The sequence below is a fragment of the Adiantum capillus-veneris genome, chromosome 8 (genome assembly GCF_014529385.1).
Source record: "Adiantum capillus-veneris isolate H3 chromosome 8, ASM1452938v2, whole genome shotgun sequence".
Taxonomy (NCBI): Eukaryota; Viridiplantae; Streptophyta; class Polypodiopsida; order Polypodiales; family Pteridaceae; genus Adiantum; species Adiantum capillus-veneris.
Genome location: NC_140938.1, coordinates 154,670,248 through 154,686,076, shown reverse-complemented (window position 1 = coordinate 154,686,076; position 15,829 = coordinate 154,670,248).

Genomic DNA, 15,829 nt, shown 5'->3' with positions numbered 1-15,829 from the left:
TAAACATTTTGTTTTGTGGTTAGGCACAAAGTAAAAATGCTAAATATATAGTGCACGTCATCCAGAAGTGCCATACAAAAGTATGGTGGAGAGTTGGCACTGTGGTCTCTCCAAAATTTATAAGAAACGAAAGTCGTGCCCTACTTCATAGCATTTATGTGTTGCGCCAAGCAAATGTATATGCATACGGAAATGGATACAAATAACGCACCTTGCAATTTTGTCGAGTTGAAGTCATGCTTGTGTAGTCGAATGTCCATTGTTGTGATATATGCCTCTGTCAGACACAAAACAAAAGTCAAAAGAAACACAAAAGATACATAATATTGATTAAGCTTAAAGAGAAGCAGAGGTAACTTTATATTGTATGTCAAAGAAGGTACAAGGTTTATTCTAGTGATGAGTTCCCAGTTCAAAAGCCCCATTGAAATTGTCACAAACTGATGACGTGTCAAGTCATTGAAGAACGGAGTCAACCTATAGATCCAAGTTGAGGGCCTAAACCCTAAGTAAAGAAGCAGAAGCAACAAAAGAAGTTTTACCAACTTGCAAAGTCTTGCCGAGTGGCCTATTTTTAAAGAAGAGTTCCCACCAACTTATTGGACCCCATTTGATGGGGCCTAAGTGATCTAAAGATATTAAATAAAGCGGAGCCCATACACACTTTGTGATGACATGCTCACATGGCATGCAATACGAAATTTTGCGTTTTACGTTGCAGGTGCTAATGTGGCAATTGTACGGATTTCCATAATTTGCACTTGCAGCGTTTTAGCTTTGGGCCAGATGCTTTTAGAGTTAAATGATTTTTAGGCCAAGGGTCTTTAAATATGTGCAGAGGGCTCATTCTTTGGCCCTCTTCTGGGTGAAGGTACAGAACATGAGTACTGACATTCTACCAAGTTCAAGCAATAAAGAAATACCAAAAGAGGTGCCACGTTTGGGGTCAGTGCTCTCTCGGGGTGGAACTCCACCACCCCACATCTCATGGGTCTCTTTCGATTCAGTTGTTATTTGAAGTGCTTAAAGTTGTTTAGTTTGTTCTTTTCCATTGGCACGTGGGGGCCGTCTCCATACATTACTCTAAATGACGCACTAAAAATAAATGTACTCGAATGTCTCCAGTGAGAAAAACCCTCACTTATAATTGCAATAATTCACTTATAATTATTTTTCCTAGTGTCCAAACGAGAAAATTCTCTCAATTATAAGTCCAATGATTCATTTGGAATTATTTTTCTATCAAATAACGTCAATTTAGCAACATCTCTCTCTCAAAATTTACTCAAAGAACACTAGGACCTACTGCCCTCTTCTTGATAATTGCAAACTTGAAATGATCATCTAGGATGGGCATGTGACTGTAAACATTGAGATAATACAATACTCATCAAGGGTTTCAATAATCAATGAATTGTATTTTCTTTCCCAAGAAGTCTTTCAAAAATATGTTGCTTCATTTCCAAACTTAACAAGTGATAAAATCACAAGGCCTGCCAGGTAGGATAAAAATTTCTTTTTGACATGCAATTTTTCAAGCCCCCTTTCATATGCTTTGTGTAATGCAATCAAATTATATTATTTGCCATATATAACGTTAACTTAAAGATATAAATACAAAAAATGACAGGCAATTTTGAGATTGTTTTGATAGACAAAATAGCCCTTAACAAAATAATAGGCGTCAATTTTAGGCCTTGATCTGAGGCTAGATCCCACTTTAAAATTACTACATCTCTAAGCTTTTATTAAATAAACATAAGCACATAAAACTGAATTAAAAAAGCACCCTTAAGCTCTACACCCTAAGCTTTAGATCTCTATGCTCTACACCCCACTTTAAAAATTCTACATTTTTAAGCTCTAGAGCCCTTTCTACAAATTTAAAACTGTAGATCTCTAAATTGTAAATCCCACTTTAAAAGCTTTAACGTTCTAAGTCCTAAAACTCTAACGTCTCGGGGTGACCCTCCCCCTACTTGTGGATCCATGTAACATTTTCCCTTCTTTCATTCAAAGTTTTACCTTCTAATAAAAAAAAAACTCTAGGTCCTCATTTATTGGATCATTGGACACCTTACTTTAAAAGTTCTACATCTTTAAGTTCTAAACTTAGCTTTAAAATCTCTAAAAGTAAAAATAAAAAATCTCAAAAGGTTAAAGGCTAAATGATAAATTCCTTCCATAAAGTTTTAACTAACAAAAATGACAACTTTAGTTTATTACCTCAAGTTTAAAGTAAACTACCTCAAGTTTAAAGTGGTGAACCAAATTCTCAAAATGAAAAGGTGGATAAAAGAACTTCTCATATTTCAAAATGAAAAGGTGACTCTTTGGATTTGTGGAGCCTCTAAGGTTTTATCATTTAACATGTAAGGCTGTCAACGTTTCATGCTTCCAAAGGCATTGCGCAACCCAAAATCTTTTCCTTGATACTAGTATGTGACCCGCGCGTTGCTGCGCCACCAAAAAGCGCATGGCATTCGTTCATATAATCCTATTAATAATTTTCCTTTGCATATATATACAATCAAAGTAATTTCTAAAAGTGATCCAAATTTGTGACCCTCTAGAGATGCCGATTTCAGTTCCTATGCAAGTGCTCTAGAGAGTAAGTGGCTTCTTGATAGATTATATATATTTGTGCACAAATCCTTCTTTGATACCAAGCTTGAGAGTTTATCATACACTTAAGAATAAAAAATGCGTGTACATGCAAGTGCTCAAGAATCAAAATTGATCGGCTAGATCTTTGTGATCTCTTATGATTACAAATTAATCTTCTTTCTTCTTCTTCTCTCTCTCTCTCTCTCACACACACACACACACACACACACACACAAAATAACAAAAGAGGAGCCAAATCACGTTAAAAGGAATGATTGGATGGTCATTAAAAGTATCAAATAAATTGATGTTGTTATGGTTTTGAGCTACTTTTGATGCCGATGGAGTCGTAGCCAACACAATCACACTGGCCAAGATCCAAGGTTGGCCAACACCCTTTTCCCAGCCAGGTTCAGATTGCCCCCTGAAGTGTGTGCTCATCCTTGGAGATTGTCAAGTTCAGTTGTTGGTAGTGACATTCTGGGTGGGCGATCAACACCTTGTTGTCATCGTTGCTTACAAATTTGTTTGTTTGCTCACCCTCGCGTTCTTTAGTTTAAATTTTTTTATTAAGAATCAAAAGCACACTACTAAAAGCACCAAATAAGTAATAAACAATAATAAAATCCCCAACAAATTACCTCAGACTACACCTCTGAGTGTAGATTGACCACTTGCAAACAACCTGTTGTTGAATGAAAACATCCTTGTTATTTTGTTGCAAGAGTCTCTCTCCCCCCCCCCCCCCCCCCCCCCCCCCCAAAACACACACACACACACACACACACACACACACACACACACACACACACACACACACACACACACACACACACACACACACATGCATGCACAGCTTTGGGAGGTGATCCCTTCTCTTCACATAGTAGGTTGTGCATGGCTTCTAGATTTCCATGAGCATGAGGTGGAAGCTTTGAGCGTTCCATAAAATATTTCTCTCTCCCTCTCTCTCTCTCACACACACACACACACACACACACACACACACACACACACACACACACACACACACACACACACACATGCATGCACTCTCAAATTGGTTAACGTAGCAATAGGCTGTCCACAAACCCCCTCGTTTTCTTTGTGTCCTTTGTGTGGCAATCCATAGAACGATATGTGGATGCTTCCATCCTCCAAAGTTTTTTAAATCTCCTCACAAGAAGGTATAGATGTTCTTGTTATCTTATCAAACAGAATTGAAACTCCCACCTCCTCTACAAAGAAAACTAAAGTGAGTTGAGGCTCTCTAGAACTTTAAATCTCACGGATATATAAAGAGAAAGCCCTTTCATGATTCCTAGTGTCACCGACCTGGTAAATAGAGTTGCCACTATCTCTAGCATATTATTGTTTAGCCTTAACTATTAGTACTAATCTTTTGATTTGAGCTCCCTAAGCAATGCCAAGATATAATGTGCGATCTTTGGTGCTTCTTAGAGAACAATAATTTTGTGATCAAGGACAATGTGGGTTGTGCAATATGGAAAGTGGGCATTGCTATATTTTTTGGCACGATACATTGGCAATGTACAAAAGACTCTTTCATTATTGTTGTTTGGGGGGGGGGGGGGGGGGGGGGGGGGAGAGAGAGAGAGAGAGAGAGAGAGAGAGAATGTAAGGAGTGGTCAAAAAATGGTTAACTGTGATTAAAAACCAAGTGCTCAAGTAGGGTATGACATCAAACTCTCAAATTTATAACCCACAATGTGCCTTATCGTACACCAAACACCAGATGGACTAGGCACTTGCATCCATGTCATCCTTGGACAAAAAACCATTCCATTATTGTGAAATGTAATTAGAGAAAGTAGATAGTTCAAAAAAATGATTAGTTTTTCTTTTAAAAAACACCCAATTTGTAGCATAGGAAATGTTGATGTCACTATTCATCATCTTAGGTGAAGAATGGGGATGTCAAATACAAATAGTCGTAGCATATAGCTATGATTTACCTAAAAAGAGTAGCGTGTTTTAATACGAGACCACATCTAACCAAAACCTTCATTGTTTGGCTATTTTTCGTCAAGCGGCCCTTTTATGCACACCTCACTTTACCCTAAGCGTTGCAACAATCAAATAGATCCAAGTGGCCTTGAATCCTCAACATTGGGGAAAGTATTGAAGCAACAAGTCTCTTCTCTCTCTCTCTCTCTCTCTCTCTCTCTCTCTCTCTCTCTTACTCTCACACACACACACACACACACACACACACACATAAGTAGTGGTCAAAAAGTGGTTAAATGTGATTAAAAACCAAGTGCTCAAGTAGGGTATGACATCAAGCTCTCAAATTTATAACCCACAATGTGCCTTATCGTACACCAAACACCAAACGGATTAGGCACTTGCATCCATGTCATCCTTGGACAAAAAAGCATTCCATTATTGTGAAATGTAATCAGAGAAAGTAGATAGTTCAAAAAAAATGATTAGTTTTTCTTTAAAAAAACACCCAATTTGTAGCATAGGAAATGTTGATGTCACTATTCATCATCTTAGGTGAAGAATGGAGATGTCAAATACAAATAGTCGTAGCATATAGCTATGATTTACCTAAAAAAAGTAGCGTGTTTTAATACGAGACCACATCTAACCAAAACCTTCATTGTTTGGCTATTTTTCGTCAAGCGGCCCTTTCATGCACACCTCACTTTACCCTAAGCGTTGCAACAATCAAAATAGATCCAAGTGGCCTTGAATCCTCAACATTGGGGAAAGTATTGAAGCAGCAAGTCCCTTCTCTCTCTCTCTCTCTCTCTCTCACACACACACACACACACACACACACACACACACACACACAAGTAGACCTCTCTCTCTCTCTCACACACACACACACAAACACACACACACACACACATAAGTAGATCTCTCTCTCTCTCTCTCTCTCTCTCTCTCTCTCACACACACACACACACACACACACACACACACACACACACACACACACATAAGTAGATCTTGCAATCAATAGACTAAAATATAGCATTCTATAGCAAAAGCCCTAGCTCCATGGCTCGGGAAAAGATAGGTTCGCTTTATCCAAAGCTTGTTCAAAATGAAAAATGGCCGGTTCAAATTTGGGCAAGAAGGTTCTCTAGCCAATTCAAATTATGGAATTTTTAGTTATATTATGAGATTTTTAGTGTGATTATCCCTCTCAAATTTAGAGTTAGTCCGTTCGTATGCATGCGAAAAGGTTCCAAAGCCGGGTCCACAAAAAATGTTTCCCAAGCCCTGCAAGCTAGCTCCATCGTGGGCCATACCCCACGATGGACGTACCATGCAATAAGTGCATTTGAATAGAGCCATTCCCAAGCAAAATCTCCAAGAACAAAATGTGTTTTGAAATACACCACACCTAGCATACATGTCGATCAAATCTTTTCCAAGCACAAACATTGACTAACAATCCCATGATGAGGTTGTTTACCCATGTGAGTGTCTTGCATAATGCTACATTCCTTAAAAATGCAAGCACAAGCGATCACATTTGCATTTGCACTTGCACTCATGCTAAGAATAGTATAGAGGTTTCTAGCCATGCCCATGTTGGGCATATCCCATAGTAAGTGCAATTCAAGAGGCAACATCAAAACAGTAAACTCCTTAAGAACTCGTGCATTCAAAAGTACACATAGTTGGACATGCAACCAAAGCATCTCCAAGCAACATATTGCTTTGAAGAGGCCTTAACTCACAATCTCATGATGAATTTTTTAAATTGATAGCACTATGCACTCAATACCCTATGCTTGGAACCGCCTCAATGTCAAATTGAGTTGCTTGAGAGGGAGATTCCACATAAGGATCCAAAACAACATAACCTTGAATCCATTCAAAATGAGAAAGAGCATGGATGACCCTATGTTGTACATGCTTAAAAGCTATGCAACACAACAATAACATCTCAGACTAACTAACTGATAACAACATCTTTGGGTTACTCTTGTATCATCTATATTACTCTTGTCTCCACCTTTTGCAAACAAAACAGAGGACTTTGTTCATGCTCTTCCATGTTCATCTATCAATTGTCATGGTAAAACTTTTAACACAGAAAACATGACCTGAAGACTTTCAAAGATTAGTAAAACCCTAATTTTCTAGGTGCATAACATTACAAAGACAAAGAGAGAGGGCAAAAACAATGAGCGAACCTGATGTGGTTGGTAAATAGTCGCTTTAGAGGATTATTGAAAGATTCATCTGCTCCTGCTTTTTCCCTTTTGGCATCTCAACTATGTTTTGCTCGTTTGAGTCTTCAAAAACACTTTATTACCGAAGCGAGCACTACGTGGGCTCCTTATCAACATGTAGGTCATGGGATGCATCTCCTGCAGATTCAAATAGGGTAACTACTACTTGCACGTATCTCAAATGAGTGATTGGGATGTATGCAATTGTGAGGTCAAACATAGATGTGAGAATTTACAAAGTTTTGGGTAAATATAAGTCTTGCAAGATCCAGATTGATGGATTAGTTTTGTGTGCGTGTGCACATGCACATGCTTGTGTGTGTGTGTGAGTGAGAGAGAGAGAGAGAGAGAGAGAGAGAGAGAGAGAGAGAGAGAGAGAGAGATCACCTGTTGAACTCTTCCCCTCTGCCATTCAATTGGGCAAGTGCTACTTCTCAACGATGTCCGCACTCCTCGAGTTGTCGCAAGGTGGCCTCCCACCCCTCTCTCTCTTTCACATACACACAAGCGCTCGTTGGTCTCAAGCTTCTTTTCTTTGATGAAGCCACTTTAGTCTCCATCCCTTTGGAAAGATATAGCTCTGGCTACTACTCGACATGCGGCTGAGTAGTCGAATGAAGCATTAGAGCTTGCCGACATAAGTTCGGGTGAGGTTTCATCGAAAAGATGCTCGCATGGCTATGCAAGAGCTCACAGGGAGTAGCAATTGTGAATGTGCAAAAATTCAAAAGTAGCTCTCTCTCTCTCTCTCTCACGCGTGCACACACACACACACACACACACACACACACACACACACACACACACACACACACACACACACTGTGCACACGTACAATCGTACGTCTCTCTCTCTCGCTCTAGATCTATGTCACACACACTATCAAGAGTCAAGACGCTTTCAAAGGGTTGACAGGAAGGATGCATTCCACGCAAGGCTTCTCTCTCTCTCTCTCTCTCTCACACACACACACACACACACACACACACACACACACACACACACACACACACACACACACCTCACCTGCCAAGAATACAAGCAAGGCTAAAATGTTGCAATCATCAGTGTAAAACTTGGAGAAATAGACACTTGGATACTCTCTCCTTCCTCATGCCCAGCCAGTAGCCAAAGGAGTCAGGACCAGCTCAACGATGCTCTCTCTCACCTACATAAACCATGATTCTGAGGATGGATGCAGTTGCACACACACAGACCCCAACGTCCAATTCATTTAAATGCTTGTGCAAGTTGCAACCATGGTGTGTGTGTGTGTGTGTGTGTGTGTGTGTGTGTGTGTGTGTGTGAGAGAGAGAGAGAGAGAGAGAGAGAGAGAGAGAGAGAGAGAGAGAGAGAGAGAGAGAGAGAGAGAGAGAGAGAGAGAGAGAGAGAGAGAGAGAGCGATTGTTGCACTATAGCAACCTCATGATCAGGCACATAAGGCTGTGCTGATTAGCTATGATCCTTGAGACCTGTCACGTCAGCTTATCTCCCTCTCACACACACATTCATGTGCAGGGTAGTGCTGCGACACGTCGGCCATGCTGACTCCTCTGAGTACTCTCTCTCTCTCTCTCTCTGTGTGTGTGTGTGTGTGTGTGTGTGTGTGCGCGCGCACACGCACATTGTGACACACACACACACAAAACTCACTGACATCGACGTGCTGATAGAATTTGTCCTCTCTTGCTCTCTAGAATCTCACACACACAACGGCCAGCTTGTTGAGACTCTCTCTCTCTCTCTCTCTCTCTCTCTCTCTATCTCACACACACACGTGTACAATTTGACATGCAAAGTGTAATGGAATTTGCCTATTCAATCTGAGAATAGCGGAATTTAATGAGAGTACTTTCAAGAAATGATTTTGTGAGCATAGCGGGTAGACATAATTGAAGATAGCAACATAATCATAGCAATTAGTTACCTTGGCATAGACAATACTTTTGCAAGAGAGAGAGTTTAGAGAACATGACAACAATTGAGGACCGGATTTATGTGGAGCCGGTCCCCCCTCCAATAGGCATTTGTATTATGATTTCTCCCATAAAGAGAGACTTGTTACAATACAGTCTTTGTGTTCCTTGTGACCTAGGTGATGCCATGAAGATGGAAGGCTTCATGCACCACAAACATAACATAAACTTGAAGAAAGCTTTAACTATCCCAAGCCTCAGTCCCAAGACCTCAAACACCTTCGAAGGTGGAGAGAGCTAGCAGGGAATGAGGGTAGGGAAGAGGAAGAAGAAACATTTCGTAGGAGAAAGAATTAGTTCCTCACTTATCATACTCTTGTTGCTAGCATACATAATAGCATAGTAATGAAGAAGAAGGAGATGGCAAGCTTAAGCATTGAAGCATGGCTCTTGGTTGGATTTGCACTCCATAGCCAAGAGTGTTGGTGTAGGCTCTCAACCTCTACTTGCTTGGAGAGGGAGCTCTTGCACTTTGCATATCACACTATGAGAGTGCTTGTGAGTGTGTGTGGGTGAGTATACCCCCTAGGCACCCCCCTAGCTTGCTTGGGTCGACCCCCCCTTGTAGCTCATGCCTGAAGCTCATTGGACCCCTCCAGGCCTAGCCAATCACAAGCAGGAGCCATTACAAGCAACATGGGTAGCCTTGGGACAAGTGTCCCCCTTTCTCCTTTGAGAGAGAGGACTTGATAAATGCTAAAACAATTAAATAATTCATGTAATTTATCATTGGACCCCTTTGAAGCCTAGCCAATAGGCTTCAAGCAACACATGAAGGTAACATGGGTAGGGGCCTGACATGTGTCCTTGCTGCCTCTTCAAGATAGGCTTCCCTTGTGTGTGTGAGTGGGTGTTCTCTCTCTAGGCCCTAGGAAAAGGGCTTGCCCCCCCTCTTGTAGGAATGCTTTTGACTTTTAGGTGATCAAGCACCTTACTCACCAAGCATGACAAAGCACTTGAACTAGGGGGGGTTCCCACAAGCATCTCAGGCAAGCTTCTCAAGGCACCTCAAGTACTTTAATCATGCAGCAAGTCAAGCACCTCAAGCATGGAGCCAGTCAAGCACCTCAAGCATCTTAATCAAGCACCTCAATCATGAAAAACACCTCAAGCATGACAAGCACCTCAAGCAGGACAAGCACCTCGAGCTTGGGCCGGGTTCCCACCTCAAGCTCAGCCCTAGCGTACTTAAGGTCAAAAGGACTTTTACACACATTTATTGGAGGTCTTCAATGAAGCTAACCCTAAGGTCTTATGCTCCATTGGTTAGCCTTGCTCTTTGATAGACCATCTCCCTTTTGGGCCCCTTTACATTGGCCCCGTGTTGAGATAGATCTAAAAGCACATACCTATATCTTAACACTTGTTCCCGTTTATTCTCCCACATTAAGTGATCAATTTAATATGAGAAAATCATTTGGGTTAGTTAGATATTAGATTTTATGACATTACCTCTCTCTTGAAATCATAGTCGTCCTCGACTATGAGGTAGAAGAGATAAAGTCTTAGTCATTAGTCAATCGTACTTAGCGGGTAAAGGATCCCTTTTTACCCTACGACATCTTTCCAAGATGGATGACTAGTCCATTTGGTGCTTGGGAGACATAGCTGCCGCAAGCATGTCTGCTCTTTAGTCCATTTCATTCTCCCAAAGTAGAGTGACAAATTCTACTTGGTGTTTGAGAGACGTCGTCATCACAAACATGATTCTAAGCATGCATACTAGTTAAATTTGTGCACAATTAAAAAGAGGACTAGTCATATAAGACAAAAACATGAGTTATTTAAAAGAAATTTGTACATTTGCTTACTCTAATGTAGCATTGTAAGCATTGACAAGGTTCATACTATCCTTAAGTTGTACTCCTTGCATCCATTTAGCATCTTCAAAAGGATAATTTTTGAACTTAATAAGATACCGTCGGATAATCTTACCATGTCGTAGTACCTTGTCTTCATGCCGAAGGATAGCTTCGGGTTGTAGCACCTCTTCTTGGTCTTCAACTTCGGGAGGGTCTTCAATAATTGGTTCAATTGGTGGCTCTCCTTTGTAGGGCTTAAGTAAGCTTACATGAAAGGCATTGTGTATAAGCCAATGGTTGGGCAACTTGAGTTGATAAGCCGTCTCATTGATAGAGTTCAAGATTTGGAAAGGACCATAGTATCTTTTTGCTAGTTTAGAATAATACTTTTGATGGCCCGTAGGATTTTTGCCCGTCGTTTGCCTTAATCGAGCCTTAGGAAACTTGAGTAAGACCCAATCATTTTCTTTGAACATTAAGGCTCTTCTGTGCTTATCAGCAGCAGCTTTTTGCCTTTGTTGAGAGATGGCTATAGCCTCCCTAATCTTTTGAAAAGATTCTTGTAGGTCACGGCTATACTCATCGGCGGCGAAGATCTTCCCATGTACTTTCAGTAGCAAGGGACTTTTAGGTCTTCCTTCTATGATCTCGAAAGGTGCTTTGCCCGTAGAAGTATGTACAGTATTATTATAGGCATACTCTACTAGCGGTAAATACTTTTCCCATTGTGAGCGTTGATCTACTTCGGTAACATAAGTCTTGAGTAGATCGAGTATCGTAAGATTGGCTATCTCACTTTGGCCATCCGTTTGTGGGTGATAGGCCGAAGAGAAATTCAATCTTGTTCCTAGATTTTCAAAGAGACCTTTCCAGAAATTACTGGTCATTCTAGGATCTCTATCTGACACGATGGATGTGGGTAATCCATGGTGTTTGAAAATCTGAGATATGAAGAGAGTTGCCATTTGATGTGCCTTAATAGTCTTTTTGACAGGAATAAAATGTGCTTGCTTGCTAAACCTGTCGACTATTGTCCATATTCCTGTATTCCCATGGATAGACTTGGGTAATCCAAAGATGAAATCCATGGATATACTCTCCCATGGTGAATTTGGAATAGGCAATGGCTGGAGTAATCCAGGTTGCTTCCCTCTATCATACTTGGTCTTCTGGCACACTACACATTTTGAAACATACTCTTGTATGTCCACTTTCATGGTAGGCCAATAGAAATACGTCTCTACTCCTCGGAGAGTAGGTTGAATACCTCTATGCCCTGCATATGGAGGAGCATGGGATTCATACATAACCTTCTCACGAAGGAAATGGGTAACACATAGCCTATTGCCGTGGAGAAGATAACCATCCTGCAAGGTGAATGGTTCCTCTTTCTTCCCCAAAGCAAGGGCTGACATTATGTCTCTAAAGTCAGGGTCAGTAGCATACTCATCTATCATAGAGGATAGATCATTGTGAGTAGCTATAGACACCGCATTAACTTTTGGTCGTCGTGAAAGTGCATCGGCAACTTGATTGTGCTTACCAGCTATGTGAGCAATATGGAAATTAAATTGCGAAAGAAAATTTGCCCACCTCATTTGTTTGTCGGAAAGCTTGGTTTGCGTCATGAAATACTTGAGACTTTGGTGGTCGGTTCGTAGGATAAATGGAGTCCCCAATAGGTAGTGCTTCCATGTGTCTAGGGCATGTAGAACAGCTAAAAGCTCTTTCTCATAAATGCCCAAGACTCGTTCATCACCATTGAGCCTTCGGCTCTCATATGCTATGGCATGCCCTTCTTGAAGCAAAACCGCTCCAAGGCAATCACCACAAGCATCACATTGGACCTCAAATGGCTTTGAGAGATCCGGAAGCACGAGGACTGGTTGGGAAGTAAGCTTCTCTTTGAGTTTTTCAAAAGCATTTTGCTCCTTAGCAGTCCATACAAACTTAACGTTCTTCTTGGTTAAGTCGTGTAGTGGTCCTGCTACTTGAGAGAATTTTGCTATGAAGCGTCTATAGTATGCACACATACCAATAAAGCTTCTTAGCTCATGTAGATTCCTTGGGTTAGGCCATGATTTTATTACCTTTAACTTTGATGGATCCATACGAATACCATCGTGAGAGATAATATGGCCTAGATATTGAATCTCTTGAAGGAAGAATTCACTTTTCTTTTGGCTGAGAAAAAGTTTGTTCTCCCTCAAGGCTTGAAAAATCACTTGGAGATGTTGCTTATGTTCCTCCAAAGACTTGGAGTAGATGATGATATCATCGAAGAACACTCCAGTGAATTTTCGATATGGTCTAAAAATTTTCTCCATCAAACGATTGAACGTAGCTGGTGCATTAGTCAAGCCAAAAGGCATGACTAGATATTCATAAAGACCAAATGTTGTGTGAAACGCGGTCTTTAAGATATCCTCATCCACTATCCTTATTTGATGATAGCCACTCTTAAGGTCAATCCTACTGAAGTAGGTAGAGCCTTGTAGCTTATCAAACAGATCTTCTACCCGAGGTACGGGAAATCTGTTTTTGATAGTGATATGGTTTAGTGCTCGATAGTCCACACACATACGGTATGTACCATCTTTCTTTTGCACTAAAAGGACTGGAGAACAAAAGGGAGAGGAACTAGGCCTCACCATCCCTTTGTCTACCAGCTCTTGTACTTGCCTCATGATCTCCTCTTGTTGAGCTTGTGAGACTCGATAAGGAGGTTTGTTAGGCGGTGAGCTTCCTGGAAGGAGCTCAATACGATGGTCATCATCCCCTCGTTTTGGAGGTAGGTCCATAGGGATATCATCGATGAACACATCTTGGAATCCTTTTAGAAAAATAGACAAGTCTAACTCTTCTTGATTCCTATCATTTTCATTTGATGAAACATTATTAGCTTTTAGAGACTCTCTGACATAAATCATGTACGCAGAAACTGAGCTCTTCATTGATTTATCAAAAGAAAGAGGATTTACAAGTGGAATAGTGCGACCACGCTCAGTAGCATCTATATACATGTTCTTTCCCCTGTAGGTGAAGTAAATTCTCCTTTCAGGGAACTTCATGTTGGCAGCCATGCGATCAAACCATGGTGCCCCTAGGATAACATCCTGATGTTGGAGGGGAGAGATGAAGAAGTCTTCTTTGTCGACATAGCTTTGGACATGAAGCCTCAACTTCCCAATCAAGGGAGTAACGGAGGCTTGTTGTCCCTTGAAAGCTGCATCAGCTGTTACTATATCTCCCATCTCAAAAGCTTGAATGCCCAACTTGGTGGCCAACTCTATTGATATGAAGTTGAGAGTAGAGCCAGGGTCAAACAAGATGAAGGCATCATGCTCTCTTACCTTTCCCCAAGCATAGGAGAGTGATGATCCTTTGCAATGAGCATCCTCTTTTGGAGCTTCGATGGTGGAAGCCCTAGGAGTCTCATTGCGAGTATTCTTCTTCGGGCAAGAACGATAGCCATGTCCTTGCTCCCCACACTTGAAACACTTATGGTCCTTGCGAAAAGCTTCAAGCTCTTCAGGAGAGAGTTTGTTTTTACCTTTGTAAACTCCCTTCTCCTTGGACCGATTGTTGTTGTTGTTGTTGGAAGTGCCTTGGGAGTTATTTTGAGCATTGGATTTCCCCTTTGCATCATTTTTATCTTTGTTTTCCATGGGCTTGACATTACGTCTAGCCCCTTGATGGAAATTGATGCGTGAAGCAACCATGGTGTGGTGGATTCGGCCATCTCTTCAGGTAATCCCGCACAGAATTGTTGTCTTTGCTCGGCAAAGTCTATCTTTTGAAAGACAGTAGCTTTGAGATGTAAATCCCAAAACTTATCTACATACTTGTTGATAGACTCATGAGAGAGAAGCTTCAAACCGTGCCATTCGGTAAGAACTTTATCTTTAGTATCGCTTGGAAGAAATTGCTTCATGATGGAAACTCGTAGAGTTTTCCATGTCTTTGGGGCTTCTCCATTGCCACGAAGGCTAGCCCACCATTGACGAGCTGATTTTTGGAAGTGCATAGCTACATGGCGTAGCTTGGAGGACTCTGTGAAGCCCTCGTCCCCAAAGGCCGCATCAAATTGCTGGATGAAGGCCAACACTTTGTCGGTAGCACCAAAGGTGCCATCGTAGGTGAGAAAAGAGATACTCTTTCCTCCCTCCTTGAACTTCTTTAGCTTTTGTGACCTTCGCCATGCAGGAAATGATTTGCGATGCCCTCCCCTCTTGTATTCTCTAGGAGAATAGCCATAACTTTCATCGGAAGAGAAGGAAGGTGAAGAAGAAGGAGAAGAGGGTGACCTCTTCCTAGCCCTTTTCTTCCTTTGTTTCCTCTCTTGCCTTTGAGAGTGATGAGGAGAAGGACTATGGGTTGCTCTTTTCCTCTTGGGAGGAGTAGGCGATCGTCTAGACCGCCTTCTTCGTGGAGCCACATCTTCAGAAGAACTTAGACTTTCATTGCTTTCTTTCTCTTTGAATTCCTCCTCTCGAATGGGAGAGAGTCTTCTTTTGGGGGTCTCTTCAAGAGGCCTCCTAAGCTCTCTCTCCTCTTGGAGAGGAAGGGAAATTCCATAGGCACGAAGTTGTTGAGTAACTTCGGCTTGCAAGGTAGGGTTGCCCATAGCTTGTTGCAACCTAGTCACAAGATAATTCACAAACATGGGAGCATCATCATTAGCACCTTCATGTGCAAAATCAAAGCTATCAATGTTCATTCTACTCTCTTGATTATTGTCAGCCATGTTAACAAAATTTTATGTATGTACTTAGTGTATGCTTTGGCAATTCAAAACCTTAGTTGCCACTCCTCTTAGCCTTTGAAAATCGGCTCTTAAGTATCTACACCCACGGCTCAAAGTGGTTAATTATAGAGAGTAGAGGAGTAGGTCTAACATAGCAGAGTTGCCAAGGGCTAGCTCCTTTCGGACTTCTTATGGCTCAATAATGGTAAAGCCGTAGGCAAGTCTTAAAAGACTCCATTATTAAGTCCAAAGCTCCCGAGGTGTGCACCATCCCCCACATAGTGGGCTTAACAAAACCGGTATTAGATCCCAGTTCCACTTACTCTATTATAATTAACAACATCAACCATTTATAGGCTACTTAAGGACCTCTCTTCTTAAGCAAGAAAAGAGAAACCAAATGCTCTGATACCAATGTAATGGAATTTGCCTATTCAATCTGAGAATAGCGGAATTTAATGAGAGTACTTTCA